Raw genomic sequence first — 17,541 nt, 5'->3', positions numbered from 1 at the left:
GCTCTGCGCTCCGTGGCTCCTGGGATGCTCTCCTCAGAAAAAAAACTTCAGGAAAAGACCCCTCAAAAAAGTTTTTTTGTTGTTTGGTTGTTTTTTGTTTTAAAAAACCCGACCTTTAAAAAAGACCCCTTGACTTTTGCGAGGCGAGAGGCGCAGAGGGGCTGTGAAATGCAAAGCCGTCGTCGTTATTTACAGAGAGTGTCACCAGCCGGCCGTACATGTAGATAAAAATCTAGTAGTCTGCTTGAGCTCAAAGGGTTTTTTTTAAAGCCAAGATCCCTAAACGGCTATTCTCTATCCACACATATGCCCGCACGCAGCCTAAAAAGCCGGAGACACCCACGTAGCTGAACAACGGGGGGTTTAAAACACGTTAAATGAAGGTATAAGCAAACCCTTCTGCCACTTGTAGCAGACCCACTCCGACAGCTCTCTGCCTTCAGAGCCACTTGCTAGAGTTCAACAGAGGGTGACATTAGCCTAAAATATTCGATACCTCTCTTTTTCTGGAGACTTTCCCCACTTATACTGGTCTAAGTTAAGCTCCGAGTTCGTCTCGGCGGGTAAAATCGCTGTGTTTGGAGGAAAACAACAATCTGTCTGATTATTTTTTTATAGCACCGAGGGATTACGGACACTTCCCTCTGAGTACGTAAAGCACAAATTAAATGATGCCGTGCTCCCGGTGTAAAATATTGAGTGACCCTCTTCTGAAAAGTTGAACAAAGTATCTTACCCTTTAAATGAGTTTGAAAGTACTTGCCACATAGTACAAGAAACAAATTACCGAGTAACAAAATAACCCCCCAGTTTCAAGCCACGGGGAACTGAGCGCTGGTATCTGACAGAATCCCGGCTGAACTCGACCAGAGCGGAGTTTTGTCAGAGCCTTCCCATTTCATCTTTTCCCCCAAAACCAATTTTGAGTGTTGCTCCATCCGGATTACCTAACCCCGTCTTCAGTTTGGCTAATGAGCCCATCACCGCACTATTTCGGTTCGCCTCCGGTGCCGACCGCGGAGGATGGGGCTGCAGAGAGCGGCGGGTCGGGGGTACCGGGGGCCGAGATGGGTCTCGGCAAACGACACCATCCAGGGAAATAGGGCTGTAAATCACCCGTGCATTATAAATTAATAACATGGAGGAGAATGAGGAGCAAAGCTCTGCGCCCGGCGGTGCGAGACGGGCGCTCCCGGAGCCAGCAGCCCCACCGGGGCCGCTCCGAGCACAGCCCGGCCGGACCGGCCCCGGGCACCGGGATGTGCCTGGGCATGCGAGGGGCCGGGGAGGCAGGGGAGCATGTGAGGGTCCCCGCTCCAAGAGTCACCGGCTCCCCGCAGCACAGCACAACCCGATGCACCCGTGGGTGCGTTATCACACACTTTTGCATAATTGCATATTTACTTTACTAAATGGATCTGCGGAGCTGTTTAAACACCCCTCTCCTCCACCCGCAAACAATTCTCTGGGCAAGGAAGAGAAAAACAACCAAACCAAACCAAAAAGGGCTGCAAAAGAGCTTCGAGTTGCCGTTGGTGTTTCACTTTGAAGCCTTTATTAGGGCACAAGTGGCTCATCTCTAAGCAGTTTGAATCCGACTTGGTCCGTGTGAGTGCAGGCAAGAGGAGGGAACCTGCAGGAGCGCGTGTGACAGCCGGGATGGGTGGCCGTCATTCACTTCGAGGTCCCATAGGTGAGTACATGGACGTACCCGTCTCTATTTCTGAGCTCCTTGGATAACTTTTGGCCAGCTATGATGGCCATGAGAAAAGCGGCTGTGGATGTGTGCACACGAAGGACTGCTCTAAGGACAACTTAGGAAAAAACCCTCCTTTTCCTTGTTAAGCATTTTGAAAACCTCCCTTGGACAGAGGCACTCTTGCACCGCGTCCCCCTTCCCCTACTCCTCCCCAGCCACAGCAGTGCCACGCAAGCCACGTCAGCCTCAAACCACAGAGCTGAGCTTTGTCTTCAAGGCCAGCCGTGCTCATCCTCTGCCTGTACTGACTCCCTCCTTTGCCGTCCCCTCTCCATTCTCCCCGCTTGTGGGTTGGAGCAGAGGCGGCTGCCCTCGCCCTTGAGCCTTGCAGGGTAAGGCAGCCTCCTCCTGCACCAAGGCCGGCTCCCCAGGGCAGCAGCTGTGAGAAGCAGACAGGGAGGGGAATAAAGGCAAAGGAGAGAAGGAGGGGGATCGGGTAGGGAGGCGGTGAAAGCTGCACTTTCCTCCAAGCAGAGCCGAGCGTCCCCTCGGAGGGCCCCCAGCCCCAGGAGCTGCCTCCGGAGCCCTGGGCCTCCCACAGGGCAGCAGCAGCATCGCCTCCTCTGCAGCCCCGCAGCCATGGTAAGGGCAGCCCCGCATTATGTCTCAGCCCCCGGCTGCTCCGTGCCGGTATCACTGGTCTGCGATGAGGGGCTGGTGAGATGCCCAGGGACAGAGTCAGGCCCACGCGCTGATTTCAGATGGGAAACTGCACCAGCCTGGGGGTTTGGAGCATCCTGCATGACAACATGACACTAACGGTCATTTTCTGTGCCTTGTTTAAAGGGTTCATTGAAAGATCTGCAGGGATCTACAGTGGTCAAACCTCAGTCAGAAGAACACATCACGATCCATCGAGAGTGTTGGCATCCAGCTTATCCCACTGAGCATTTTTTTTTTACCTAGAGGATGTTAGCTTTGCTTGGGAAGCTGTGACTGCACTTGAAAGAAAATGCTCTCCTGATCTTACCCTCAACTTAGTCATGGGAACAAGATGAGAAATCAGACACCCAAACTCTGGAAAGGGAGCATTTTTCATGTGGAACTACAGAAACATCTCGCAGAGCAATCGGCTCAGCTCTTCTCAACAGCAACATTATTTCCTTGCACTTAGTAGACTTCAGATCAAATACGCTGTATTTTAGCTAAGAGGGCTCTCAGCACGCTTTGAGGACGACTATCCCACCATGCAACCCTTCAGTTCAAATTTCCAAAGGTATTTTGCTTCTTCTCTCAACACTGCAGTGACCACAGTCCACACAAAATTTGGCACTTAGTTCCTGACAGACATAAACCACCTTTAGCAAATGTGGGCAGTAAGCCACACTTCAGGAGTTCCCTACCAGCCCAGGACTTGTTGAAAGTCACCAGGATTAAAGGCCTAAGTCATCTTTTGAAAAGGGCTGTGCCCTTCTGAAGGTGGATATGCATCATAGTGCATGCAGACACAACCAAAGTAGCTTTGAACTTCTGCGTTTTGGAGCCAACAAATGCGTGTCAGCAGGCTCTACCCACCCAAGCACTTCCCAGTGTATTTTGGGGACACTGAATTTTGTGCCTCACCCCTCTTCTTCTCTCAAAACATCACTTTTATGCCTCTCTGGATGCAAACAGGAGCAGAATGGAATCAAGTTTTCCGAAATGCATTTACCTCATCAGATAAAGGTGACCCATGGAGATGCACTGTCCTGCCTGTCTCTTTGATCCCCCTCTCCATTTCTACCATCACTTTTAATTTGATCTTCCTCAAGTACATACCCTGAAATAGGACTGCTCACTCAAATGGTTTGTGAGGGTTTAAAGCATCAGGGGTGCCACTGTACCAGCTGAGCATCTTAAGATGTATGTGAGACAGGAAATCTTCATTCCGTCACCACAGCACTTGAAGCACAGAAGGTTTTCAAGAAACTACGTGGTGGCACAAAGAACAGAGGCAAGATACTTTGCCTCTCAGGCCTCCGCTTGAAGACAAGCTGTTCCTTCCCCTCTCTTCATTAACTCATAAATAGCAACTCTGGACCTTGCCCAGATCTCTCCTCCCCAAATAACTTGCTTTGAATTATTTTTCCCTTATCATCCAAAGTCATATATCTCTTTTATGTTTCCAAGTTGAAGTTTATTATAGTTTATTATAGTCATTTGCATTGCTGATCATTTGTAACCCTTTCTGTTATTTTCCTGCCCTTGATAGTATTTGAAATGCTTCTTACTTTGGTCCTCTTTTCAAATTTTATTACTGTGCTGCTCAACTCATTTTTCTACCAGGCCCATTCTGCTTTGCTTTTATTCTTGAGGCTGCTACTGCTCCTTCTCCTTTGCTGTACAGCACCATCAGATTATTTTCCCCAGCCTTTTCCATACATACTATGCCTCTCTGCTGATGAAAAGATCCTCACTGGGTTTCACCAGTGCCAGCCCCGTTGTCCTTGCCATTAGTGTTACATTTCTAGTTATTCTTGCTTCTTCCCAAAGCCTTTGAAGTCGTGTAGAGACAATTTGATTCATTAGTACATTCAGTCTTGCAGTAACTCTAGCTTCTGCTTTCGTTTCTGTATTAGAAGCACATGTTGCGTCTATAAGTTAGGGGAAAGCTCCACCATCTGACTTCCCTACACAGTTCACATTTTGCTTTAAAAACCTTTGCCTTGCTGAACTTGAGTGGCTGGTGGCTTTCTGCCCTGGGTTTCCATACCTGGGAATGCCATCTCCTTCTCCCTTCCTCCCTCCCTACCAGGATGACAAACACTTTCTAGACTAGAAGCCTCTATGACAGTTGCATGTGTTCGCAGTTCTCTTCACAGTTTTCCAGGAAAGCTGCAGATATCCTGAATACTTCCTTACTGAGATGTCACTTAGCTTCATGTAGGCTGAGATCCACCAGCACCCGTCTTTGCTAGATTTCCCTACAACACCTTTGTTGCTCTGGCTGGGTAACCACTTCATCTCTTCTGTTGGCCATCAGGGTGTTCTGGCCATCAGGTTCTTCCATGAGCGACCACCTAAAAGGATCTCTTGCCTTCTGGACTGAGATGGCTCCTCCCAAAATTCTGTGCCATCTACTGTTCTCAAAAAGTGACACTGTGGACATCAAAGATAGAAAATGTGGCTTGACAGAGTCCTTGCTTAGTCTTTCTCTGCTGTATTTCTGCTATGCTTTGTCTCCACAGAGTGTGCCTCTTGGGTCTTCGCCCCCTTTGATTGCTTCTTCACTGCCTGGTGGGGGTTTGTGTGCTCCTCCAAACACATGATGAGACCATCATGAACAGCCACTAACCTGTAGAGAAACTTTACCTCATGAGTGTATTAAAACCCACAGTATTTCGAGTAAGAGACCTCCTAAGAAAACTCCACTGCGGGACCTCTTGTTGCTCTGGGTGTGTAGTTTATTCCATTCCCTCTTTCCACTTTCCAGTGCGTTTTCTAAAGCTCTTCTTACCTGCCTGTCTCTTAATATAGATTTTGTTTAGGAAGCCAAGCCTGCACGCCTCATGTTTTCCCTTGGATCTGTTCCCTGCTCCTAGCCAAGGTTGCCTATGGATCCTGCTTTGAAGTTCTTCAGTGACACATTGGCTGCACTCGGTGACTCTTCCCTTGGCTGACGTCACCTTGGGGGTCCCTCTCCAGCAGACTGAGAGTCACGTCACCTCCGCTTGCTTTGATCAAAATGAAAACCAGTTACAAGCGCCCGACGAGTCGGCACAAACGGGCCCACAGGTTTCAAGCCAAAACTACCCGACATAAAAACATCCTGGCTTTAACTTCAGTTCAGTCCTTCAACTAGCTGAGGCAAAGCCCCGAACTAGAAACATTTCATTTCAATTTACGAGCACTTTCTGTTTGCTTAGCTTAAATGAATCCCTCATCATCAATTAAGCAAAATCAAGGTAAGATTGGTTTAAATCAAGGTAAGTGTCCATACAGGGTTCTACCTCTATATTTTAAAAAGTTAATTTAAAATTACACTTCAAAACACCTTCCTGGTTGGAAAAGGCCGCTTCTAAAGACCAGCTGAGCCCTGATTACAAATGGTGCTCAGATCCAGCAGGTCTGGGTAAAGACAGTAGAAGCAGATGGATCTCAGTGATGCTGGAAATCAGTCTCAACCCCAGCACTTACATCAATTCAGCTTGCACATCCTTCAAACCCCAGTAAAACCTGGATTTCAATCGCTGTTCCAATTAAGCTGAAGCAGGCAGTCTCTGTGTTAGGAAAGTTCACTTTTCTTTGTGGTGATATTGTGAGACTCTGCTTGTGTTTGCTAAGTTGTTTTCTTGAACTCGATAAGCACAGCAATCATCTAGGAGTAAAAATAAGGGTTTCAGCCCAGAAGATTATCATCAACTTTACTGACTTTTCCCCTTTCAAGTATTTATAACTATTGAGGGCTACATTTTGGCAAATCCTCTTCAACGTAAGGAAGGAGGAGGGTGTTTGAAGCCAGGCAACTTTGCATAATATATCACTTCTTTAAAACTTCAAGACCTACCACAAGGAGGACAGGTCCAACTTCAGACTGGTTGTAGAAAAGAGCTCTAAATAAAATATGTTTGAAGCCTTAGGGAAGTACCTTGTCTATGTGCTCAGTTCTTCACTTCCCACCCATTTCCCAAACACTTTTTTCTCCGGCATCCCAAATCCATGCATGTGCCAGATGTGTGCTGGCCCTCACACACAGGCACCTGTGCCCCAGCATGCACCCTCTTCCTTACATAAAGCCACCCATCACCCCACCAGCTTCTCAACCGCAGGAGTGGGATAACTTAAATTTGTTTAAATAATTTCTTTTTTTTGTTCATTTTTCTTCTTTGCTGTTGAGCCTGTAATTGGGTTTTGCTGCCACAAAGGGTTAACTCCATAGGGGGAAGCTCTGAAACAGTCCCTGAAGGTATTTGGTTGTGTTGCTGCAGCCTCTGGTTTTGACATCCAGGTTTCCCCCCTCTTCACAAGACCAACAGAAACGATGGGTTATCAAATACCTCTGGGATTACTGCCAGAACTGTTATCTTGCCAAAAAGGGGGAACAGGTTTTCATGATGGGAAGAAAGGTCTGGAATAGAACAAATTTGAGCTCAGACATCATAAGGCATCAGATAACCAACCTGGTCCCTTTGCTTTTGCACCCAGTGAGATCTTGTTCCCAAGCTTGGTTTTATGTCAGCACGGGGACACAAAGGCAGAATTTATGTCCACTGGTGTGCATTAACTCCTGTCCTGACCAGTACTAATTGCCACTAATTATGTGGGACAGTGTTAATTCTTCTAGCAGTGCTACCGCTGGCCTTACACTTCTGAAAGTGCCTTTGGGTGAAGTAGCTTACTTTGAAAAGATATTTATGTGAGGAATAAATATAGAGTAGCTAATACACCGTAAATTTAGACCACCGGATAGTGGGCTTTAAAGTCTTTAAAGCACGGAGGTCTCTGGGCATGGAGACAGACAAACTCTTGAGTTAGAACTACTCAATAGAAAGGGTGGCAGGATCACCCTGCATGATCTTGAGAAAGTAATTTTGATCTGGCATTTCTCTTCTGTAAAATTGGAAAAATGATATGTCCCTAACCCTCTCAGGGGTATAATATTTATTTTCTCTGCCTTGCCAATCATTCTCTTTGCTTTTAAAAAATATTCTCCAAACCCTAATTGGTTTTATGTGTTTGCAGTATAGGACATAAAAGACATAAAACCATCATATTTTTCTATACTGTATTTTCCCCATTGTGTTGTACTGTTACCACAAGCACTTTGCTGTGCAGAGGCTCAGCTATTTGCTGAGAGAATGAATTAAGACATCTAAAGTGCTTCAGCATCTTGGCTGAGTGGCACTGCAGAGCTGGAAGGTATCATTAGGCCAAATGGCTCTTTTCTGCAGGAGTGAGAAGCCTGGATTTCTCAACGGATTAAGGAAAACCAGTTCACACTCCTCTGTGTCCCCCATACAGCAAATATAGGGCAGGAGGCCATAGCTGGCATCAGCATCTCTACAGTTCAACTCAGTATTTTTCCTTCCAGTCTGTGTATTCATTGCCAGGGCTCAGCAACAGTCCTGGATGGTTTCATTGATGTCGCTGTCTCCTTCGGCAAGAACACTGTAAGCTGGGAGGCTTTGCTTTTAGATCCACTCATGCCTGGTTCCTTTAACCCCTGGCAAGGGGCTGGTGCCCACCGGTCTATTAGATCCATGGGGAAGGGCCAAAAACATATTGCAGAGGATTTGTCTCATTCATCATTAAATGGTTAAGTGGATCCACGAGGATTCCCAGCTCTTGGAAGTTTTTCTTAGTGGCCATGTCAGGGGTGTGCCAGTGCTGACAGATGAGTGATGTTTCAAAATCTGCTGGTGAAAGGCTGACTTGGTACCCTGCCAGGCAGCACGAGCTGCCACTCCTCTGCGTAACTGGTGCTTGCACCGAGCCAGGCTGTCTCTGCCTCCAAGGGTTTCCCATCTTTGGATGGGACCTTTGCCTACGGGTGCCTCCTTCAGTCTCATCTGCAGCTGGTGATGTTTTGTCTGCTTCTTCCATCGCTGGCAGTTTGTTGCTGCTGGTGCTCCCTGGTTACTATGGTCCAGGTAGACATGGCAGTGTAGTGCTGAGAGCCTGCTCCTGCAGCACTGGTGCACTGGTGATCTCTAGGGCTTCTGAAGACACTCCAGAGATGATCTCCATATCCATAGCTCCTAAAGAACCCCCAAAGAGATGCTTCCCACCTTCCCCTCCAGAAGTAGTAGGCTGGGACACCCTTTTACTGGTATCATTCACACTAGAAACACCTATTTCAGTCTTTCTTGCTGCTCTCACAGCAATGCCCATGTCAGGCTTGGGGGTCTCCAACCTCAGGCAGGGTACCTCTTCCCCAAGCTCCTTTCTCCAGGGCCTCTGTACTATATTTGGGTTTGTTTTCATCCTTTCCCTGACCATTTGGCTACTTGGAAGCATTTTTCTGAGCATTTCTCTCAACAATATGTCCAGTAAGCTAGAATCAGATGTACCACAAATGTTTTTTTAAGTCATCTTTTATATCTGCAGATGGATGCCAAGGTGCTTGACTCTGCATAAAGCAGTTATCCATCTGCTTTTTGGTTTTTAGGTGAAAGAACAGGAGTCCTCTTTGTCCAAATACAGTAGTACACAAGCATGCATCAGTGCTTTCAGTGGCCTGCACATTTGGCTGTCTCCTCTGCCGCCCTCCCTTCCTACTTTTACAAGGAAGAGACAACATTTGGCCTCTGTATTCAACTTGAACTTTTGCACTTATTTCTCTCTCAATTCCTAAAACTTTAGGCTTCAAAAAACCCCCAAAAACCTAAATAAAAAGGAGGGAGTCTGCATTTTCAGCAAGTTATTTTCCTTTTTCACTTTGTCTTACCTGCCCATGACACTTTCTCACAGCAGCTCCCTGCAAACCAGCACCTGCAAAGGATCAGGTGAGGGGAATGGGATGGCTCCTGGTTTTAACTCACTTACAATTGTACTGACTTCCGCAGCGCTGCTCTGATTTATAGGGCTGTAAGCGGTGGGACTGCTGTCTGTCCTTTCCTGCTCCCTGCCAGAGAGCTGGGGACAGACAAGCAGCTTCCGAGAGGCTTGTTGGTTTGTGTTCATTAACAGCAGCTGTCAGGCAGCTCTTGCTGAAGCTCCATATCCTCTCAAAACCATCTCAGCTTTTTCCGTCACATCGAAATATGCAGCAGTTTCATTTGTATAAAACCTGCATGAATAAAAATTTAATCTAAGGCTATTGCTGTTCAAACTGCAATAATTCCTCTTAAAGGCTGAATACAAAGAATACTAAATACTGTCTATAAATAAGACTGTATTTAATAGGGGAGAGAAGTGATTTAATAAGCTTACTGGTAAAATCTTCCCTGCTGCTTTCAACCCCAAGTATAGGTCTTTTCCTGAGCAAAACTGGCTTGCTACATGGAGAGCTCGGGCTCCAGTAAACTGTGATTTTTTAAGGTGAAGTCATACAACTCAAGCTTTCCTGTCCAAAAGGAAGAGGAAAAATATCTACTTAAAGGAAATATTAGTTAATCAGAGGACATCCATTTCATAATAGAAGCTACTAGGGGATTTAAAAGCACATTCTAATTATAATAGTTCCCTAATTATCTGCCTAACATCTCATTTTTCTGTCTAATACCACTTTTAATTATATAGTACCTTTTTTTGCCCATCACACAACTGGAGTACTCTATTTTACTGAAAATAAATCCTTTTAACTGGCGATGTCAGAGAAGAAATATTGTTGCTGCCCCCTGGAACGTGCACGCTGTCTGGTAGGGAAATGCCTTGCCAGTGGTTTTGGATAAAGCGCCTGGACGTGCTGTGCCCTTTAGAAACATGTCTCATTTAAAGCCATGGAGGTTTTCTCAAGCAAGAGAAAACGCTCTAAACCACACAGTGCTCTGCAAGTGTGTCTGGCTGCAAAAAGTCTTCAAGTATTTGGCTTTGTTTTCCAGCCTCCTGCAGCTTGGTTCCCCTTCCACTGATCTTCGATGGGATCCCTGCCACTGGCTGATGGCAGAATAGGATTTGGCCTTTGAACCAAGCCAGCATGCAATTTGCAGAGAGGAAGCAATATTTGAGCTATGTTATCTATGAGCATCTGGTCATCAAGATCTTGCTTAGTGATTAGCAAGCCAAGAGGAAACCCTATGGAGGGGGGAGAGGAAATCCCGCACGCGGGGTTCCCATTTCCAGCCCCGCTACGGGTTTCCTGCCCTATCCTCAAGCAAATCCCAGCTCTCGGCTTCCTGAGAATAAGAAAAAAAGAAAAGAATTACCCTTCAGGGATGTTGTCAGGCTTAATGGATGTTTATAAATGGCTCGAACAAAAGGTGCTATGTCAGTGAAAAGTACTCTTCCCGATGATTATTCAAATGCTCATTAAAATGCATTTTGCTCCATCCTTCCCCTTGGCTTGTGTGGGAGGCAATCGAAAGATTTAGTCTTTGTGGGAAAGCGGGAGAGCACGAGCACTTTCCTTTGGGTGTGGGAGCGGCAAGTTTAGAGAGTTAAGGACCTTTGGCATGCAGGTAGGGTTTCATCCGAGGCCTTTCGGCTCCCAGCCAGGCTGCAAGCTCCAACAGACCTGGGGCTGGCGAATTCCCTCCAGGAAGACAAGCCAGGGATTAATGGTACCAACCCCTGCTCAAATTTGCATGTATCATTTCCTTAGCTTTGCTCCTGATGGAATTAGGGATCATCCTTTAGTGAAAATTATTCTTAATGTGTATTTAAGCATTAAAAATGAATATGCATGTGTGATAAAACTTAGGGAATAATTTATAAACAGCTAACATAACGTGAGATATGGAATATTTGGCTGCCCTGCAAACCTGAGCAAATGTCTGTGTAACTCGGATGCTTCTTTCTTCATGGATGTTTCATTATATCTTACTGACCTCTTCATGTTGGCTTGGTCTGCCAGGGTCTGCTGAAGGTATTAAGAGCTGAAGAAGACATGGTGTATCTTCATACTTTTCACTGAATCAGACAGCAGCTTGGCGTCTAAGCCGGCAGTCTAGATGCAGTATTTTTCACTCTCCACAGCGGTTGTCATGTAGCACCTCAATAATGACCCCTCCACTACCATTTTGACTCCTACTTTTTCCCTCACCTGTGGGATACTTCTTCTGTCCTGTCCTTCCTTTACATCAGGCAAATCCTCACTGCCACTGCAGAGAGCTGCTGGGAGGAACTCAGCCTCCTCTAGTGCATTACCCAACCATGTGGACTGGCACTTCTTGCATCTCCTTTGCAAAGGCTGAACAGACTGTGCAAAACATGAACCAGGGGTGAGTCAGGCTCCCTGAATTCTTCTGTTAAGTTTTCTCCTCCATGCAAGCCCAGTCAGATCCTGACCATACCCCAACCTTTGCTCTATGCGCATTGGCAGATGAGACCCAGGCTAGGTATCACCTTGTGCTCTAAGCTCAGCCAACAGAACTGCCAGGTTTCAAGTCTTTCTCTATTTATTTATTTTTCTTTTAAGTTTTGTAGTTCATGCCTTTTTCCCTCTGGTACTTTAGTGCCTTCTTTGCGTCGCCCATGCGCTATCTGATGTGTGTTCCTGCAGCTCTTGAGGTGGCCTTCAGTGTCTGCCCCTCTCTCATGCTGGACCTGGATGTGATACACGCCAAAGAGCTGAAAGAAGGGGCAGCACTGAGTCCATTAGAGCATACCTTCCCTCCTCTTCTTCCTCCTGACTTGTCTTCATCCACTGACCACTGTGTCATGCACTGACTCTTCCTTCTCCCAGCAGAGGAATGGGATGCTTTCACTCAAGTATTGCCTGGCCCAATCTTCTTCAAGAATTATTTCATTTTCCATCACTTGCTTGCTTAGCTAACTCAAATAACCTCTGCTGGACACACCAGTGGTGAAACCGGCTGCTCTCTTAACACATTTAGATGATTTAGTCAACTGTACTGCAAGGCAAACGTTTTCAGCATGCTAAACTGTACTGTGCTGATGCTCAGCAAGGCAGCAGGCTCATCTGCTGCTAAATGCATTAGAAATCAGCTCCCACGTAGCACTTAGAAGCCTCTGTCCTACCAAGACTGAGACCCAACAGCATGGTTCCACAGCTGCCACTTGTCTGGAGCAAGGCTCAGATCATGCTCTTCACAACTCAGAAGCTGAGCCTTAGCCAAACTGAAGATGCAAAAAAGCCTTACATGGACCAGTAGCTTCTGCTTAAAGCCCAAAGATACACACAGCTCTGCTGGGGTGTGGTGGGACACAAGGCAGGTTCAGCAGACCCTATAGCAGTACATGCTACGAAATCAGCAAGGGCATGAGCTGAAAGCAAAAATCGATGGGTTTTTTTATGCTGAAATTTCCCCTTTTACCCTCATATCTTTCATCCCAAAACAACAGTGGAGGAGAGAGCTCCTGGTCCTGCTTGAGGACTCCTCCTTTTTCCCTGCATCCTCTCGACCCTTCCCTGCTAAGTCTCTTGAGGCAGTTTGAGGTCAATTCCCCATCTGAAAAATTACTGTTGGAGACCAATCCCTCAATTTGTTCCAGGATTTGAGGAGCAAGATGGATTCCTTCCTTGCCAAAAAGATATTCAAGCAGAAACTCTCTTGGCAGAAATGCATGGGTTTACCGGCCCTATCTCTGCATTTGGATACATTCTGTTACACAGGATGATGCAATCCTTGTCTATCTCAACAGAAGCACGTATTAAGATATTCCTTGTTTTTTCTAATGGTCAGACATGCTTTTCTCAAACATTGCAACTTATTCTACATGTTTGCTGTTATTACTATTTACACACTCTTAGGAAAAACACCCTTAAAGAATCTATTAACAAGAAGAAATAAATGCCATTATTTCTGTTCTTTAACAAATAAATACCATTAACTCCTTATTACCAGTCCTACAAGTTTTCCAGTGTGGAAGTTGAAGTCCTTTCTTGCAGAAATCATGGTGAGATAGCCCTTCAACAAATCCCTCAAACTAATAATGTGTAATATAATCTGGAAGTTTCACAGTACAAACTAGACTCATCCACATGCTTTTCCCCACTATAATGAAAAGTCTGTCAAATGCCTTTAGAACTCACATCGAACCTGGTGGCTGTTGGTCACTCTGCAGCTTTTGAAGCAAACACTTTCCCTACAAAGTCTCAAGTTCAGACCAATGCATTTTGTACATGGACTGAACTTACAGATGGCTTCGTAACACTTCTATGCACAGTCATTTCTTCTTTGCTAAATTATTTGGAAGCTATTCTTCATAAAGCAGATGCTTTTGCAAATAGTAAAAAGTTGCTAGCACTTTCAAGATGGTCTCCAAAACTAACTGCACAGTAGAAGGCAAGAATCTGATCCTCAATATATTCACATTTTGCAGAAAACACTGTCTTGACCACTGTTCAGTACAAATCACCAGTCATATTTACCCTAGGCACCCTCAGATCCCACGACTAACTCCTGCTCCATCTCTGGGTGGACAAACGTACACAGAAGCACATGAAATCAATTTTCCACCATCCCCCAAGATTCTCCTCACTTTGCTGAAATCAACATTGTTTCTTAAGACCAAATAAAACTAGCCCTATTCTGAAGACTGGATTTCAAGGGAGACTTTCACACTGAAAAAGTACTAAAGAAAACAGCCCGTCCCTCATTACCTATTGCAAGAAGAAGGTGATGGATGGACAAACAGGATTTCCTTGTTAATCTTTTTTTTCAAGGGTGGGAGTACTAGGAGACACTCTAGAGGCAGCTCTCCAAAGCCCAGATCATTTTCACCCCCCAAAAACCCCAAACCAACCAACCCTCTCCACAAAAAAACTTACAGACTTCAGGCATTTATGCAAAGGGGTACCCATAGGAATGTTTTAGAACAAGTCGCAACTAATGCATTAAATCATTGCTGCTAACAATTAGTTTTTCCTTCTGCAGCACTTTTCACCCAAGGATATATCAAAGGACTTCTCAAATGTTAGTTAAGCATCACCAAGTCTCTCCTACTGTAGGTAACTGGCAGGGCTGGAGCAGTTTGAGAGATCTGGAACTTGGCACCCGGGATAAGGCAGCGACTTGCCGGAGATATTAAACTCCGCAATCAGTGCCAGGAGCAGGAGCCAAACAAAGCCTGCACTGGAATCAATTTTCAGGCTTTTTTGGGATGGTTCTGTTTCACTTATTTTTTAAAATAAATATGTATTTGAGGAGCTGTGCTCATTATGGTGGTTTACTTACAGGAGGCAGAGCTCTGTCCATGGGTAATTATATGTGGGTCTCCCATAGGAGCCTCTGCTATGTGCAGACTTCACCCGTGGAGCGTTAAAATACAAACACTGGAACAAGGTCTTTTTCTGAGATCCTGTTTATTTTTTGAGAAATGCTCCTGATTGAGATGGAAAATGATCTCCCATCACCCCAAAGGCCAAAGTCCCTTCTTTTTCATGCTGGCCCCTATTACAGCCCCACTCAGTAACTCAGCTAACACACCTATTTCTCATAATGCATCCAGCTGCCTTACAAAAAGCCAATGAATTATTCTTGGTTTTAGTGCAACCGCTGAAAATATTTCAAAGTGAAAAGGAATTGACCCAACCTACTGTGCACATTATTTATTCAGAGGTAGTACAAAAACGAGTCCCTGATGTTACTAAAACAAATCCTAATAAGTACAGAGAGCATCAATTACAGGCTTCCCTTTATAGTCCTATATATCTCTTTCCCTTTCTAGAGATAGTATCACATGCAAAGGGGCACTGTGTTGGCTTTCAAATCTATTGAGCTTTCATAATTATAACCTCCATTTTAACCTCTTTTATAGGACATACTATACTGCTTCACGTTATGTTCCTTGAATCCCAACCAACCCTACGAGAAAGTGTCTTTAAAGCTCATTCTTTAAAGCTCACTTCTTATAAATGCATAAAATGGGAAATATTAAGCATTCATAACCTTGAGCATACATTACATCAGGGTGCCAAGCACAAGGAAGAGCAAAGCAAAATATATCTCGTGAACCTCTATTGGACTCTTGCTTTAAGCTCGGTAAATATTCAGCATGCACATATCCTGACATAATGAAACCAGGGAAATACTAACTGCAGAGGAATAGCTGGATTTATTTTAATTTTTTTTTCCGTTGTTCCAGTCTGGAATGTCCTTCTATTTAATCAAAAAGCTTGGAATGACTCCTAATCTATCATAAAACTTTTTAAGGCAGTGTGCACTCACAGCCCAGAAAGCCAACCATATACTGGCCACATTAAAAGAAGTGTGACTAGCAGGTTGAAGGAGGTGATTGTGGATCCTTCCCCTCTGCTTGGAGTATTGTGTGCAGTTCTGGTGTCTTCAACACAAGAAGGACACGGAGCTGTTGGAACAAGTCCAGAGAAGGGCCACGAGGATGATCAGGGGACTGGAGCACCTCCCGTATAAAGACAGGCTGAGAAAGTTGGGGCTGTTCAGCCTGGAGAAGAGAAGGCTGCGGCCTTCCAGTATCTGAAGGGGGCCTATAGGGATACTGGGGAGGGACTCTTCAGCAGGGACTATAGCAATAGGACAAGGGGTGATGGGTTTAAACATAAACGGTGGAAGTTTAGATTGGATATAAGAAAGAAGTTCTCTACTGTAAGGGTGGTGGGGCATCGGAATTGGTTGCCCAGGGAAGTCGTGAATGCTCCATCCCCGGGGGTGTTCAAGGCCAGGCTGGACAGAGCCTTGGGTGACATGGTTTAGTGTGAGGTGTCCCAGCCCATGGCAGGGGGGTTGGAACTGGATGATCTTAAGGTCCTTTCCAACCCTCACCATTCTATGATTCTATTAATTCTATTGTTTAAATTCTGTTTTATTGCCATAAGAAACTCTCATAAATGATCCCACACCTTTCTCTGTGATCATTTCCTTCTAAAGTAATATACTAATTAATTTCAATTAAATATATGTAAAAGAAGATATATTTTGAAAAATGCTTCTCCCTTGCCATTTGTTAATATACTGAAAAAGTGTAAACCTTGGAACATTTAGCAAATAAATATTAATTTTTGGTAATTTCTCAAGGGGGCAATTTATTAAATGAAAGGCTTTTAACATTAGCTAAAAGCAGCCCTGTAAATCATGGGTGTCATCAAACTGCTTCATCACTTCATTAATTTAAAAGATTATTATATGCGTAACTGACATAATTTTGAACAATGTTACATGGTTAATTTATTAATGTAGAAAAGCAGAAATGACATGCTGAATTGATTTATTATTATAATTGTGTAATTTTAGGACTTTTCTCTGTGACTTTCACTAACAGAGCAAATGATTCAGGGTGAAACTGTGCCATTGATTTTACTTTACTTTTGTTTTTAAGACAGGACTACTCATGATGTCTGCAAGGACTTCAGAAGAGATGGTCCAGCATAGCTCCTCTGTGTTTCAGTAGGAGCTGTTGAAAGGCCTCCTTTACAACCCAGAGTCACCTTGTGGTCTGATGAATTTTAAAGCACCTTTTTCACCTTTCAGTAGTCAAAAAGACTTAAAAGTTACTGTGGTTATGTTAAAACCCTGATTCTGAGCAAGCCTGTTTAAATGTGCATATCCCCTAAGCTCTTCCTATGCACAGAAAGAGGATTTTGGGTGGTGGAGCTTGCCCAGCTCCACTGAAGAACCCAGAGCCTCCCACAGACCAGCCCACAGTATTTTCAGTCATAATTACATTAGCGAGCAGTTCGTGCTGGCTTTGTGCCCAAGCTGAAAATGTAATGCAGCATCATTTCTTTTCTGGGCGCTGCGTGGAAAGCACAGTTCAAGTTGTCTTCAATAATAGAATACCACGTTTGGGATTTATTTTTAGATTGAAATGAAGCGTGACTCTGAAACCCTGCAAAGCTGATGGATCGTTCCTTGTTTCAGCCCAAAGGTGCATGTGCGAGGGGAAGCAGACCCCGCTAAACCAATCTTGCCTCAGAAACCTGCGAGGGAATTAGGATTTAACTAAATGGGGCCCCAGTTCAGCTTGGGCACATGCTCACCTTCAGTGATGTGCTACTGGGCTTCCCTTTAGCAGAGCCTGAAAGAGCTCAGCAATCTTCCAAGCATCCCTGAGCTCTGTCCCCGACTCCTGCAGCCTGGCTTTTTCAAGCTGAACTGTCAGCAAAAGAGCTATATCTCTGTCCACATTCTGGGTGAATTTACCAGCTTTGGAGTCATGCTGCATTGCTACGGTTGTGCTTGGAATGGAGTTGTGTGGGTGCATGAGCAATTGTGCAACACTCTTACAGTATGCTTACACCACGTGAAGAAACAAATGCCTTC

This window comes from Pezoporus wallicus, unplaced genomic scaffold, assembly GCF_028554395.1.
Source record: "Pezoporus wallicus isolate ANWC-B61680 ecotype Strahan unplaced genomic scaffold, APGP_CSIRO_Pwel_v1 contig_4191, whole genome shotgun sequence".
NCBI lineage: Eukaryota > Metazoa > Chordata > Aves > Psittaciformes > Psittacidae > Pezoporus > Pezoporus wallicus.
The sequence above is the reverse complement of the archived record's forward strand: the minus strand, read 5'-3'. Positions refer to the sequence as shown.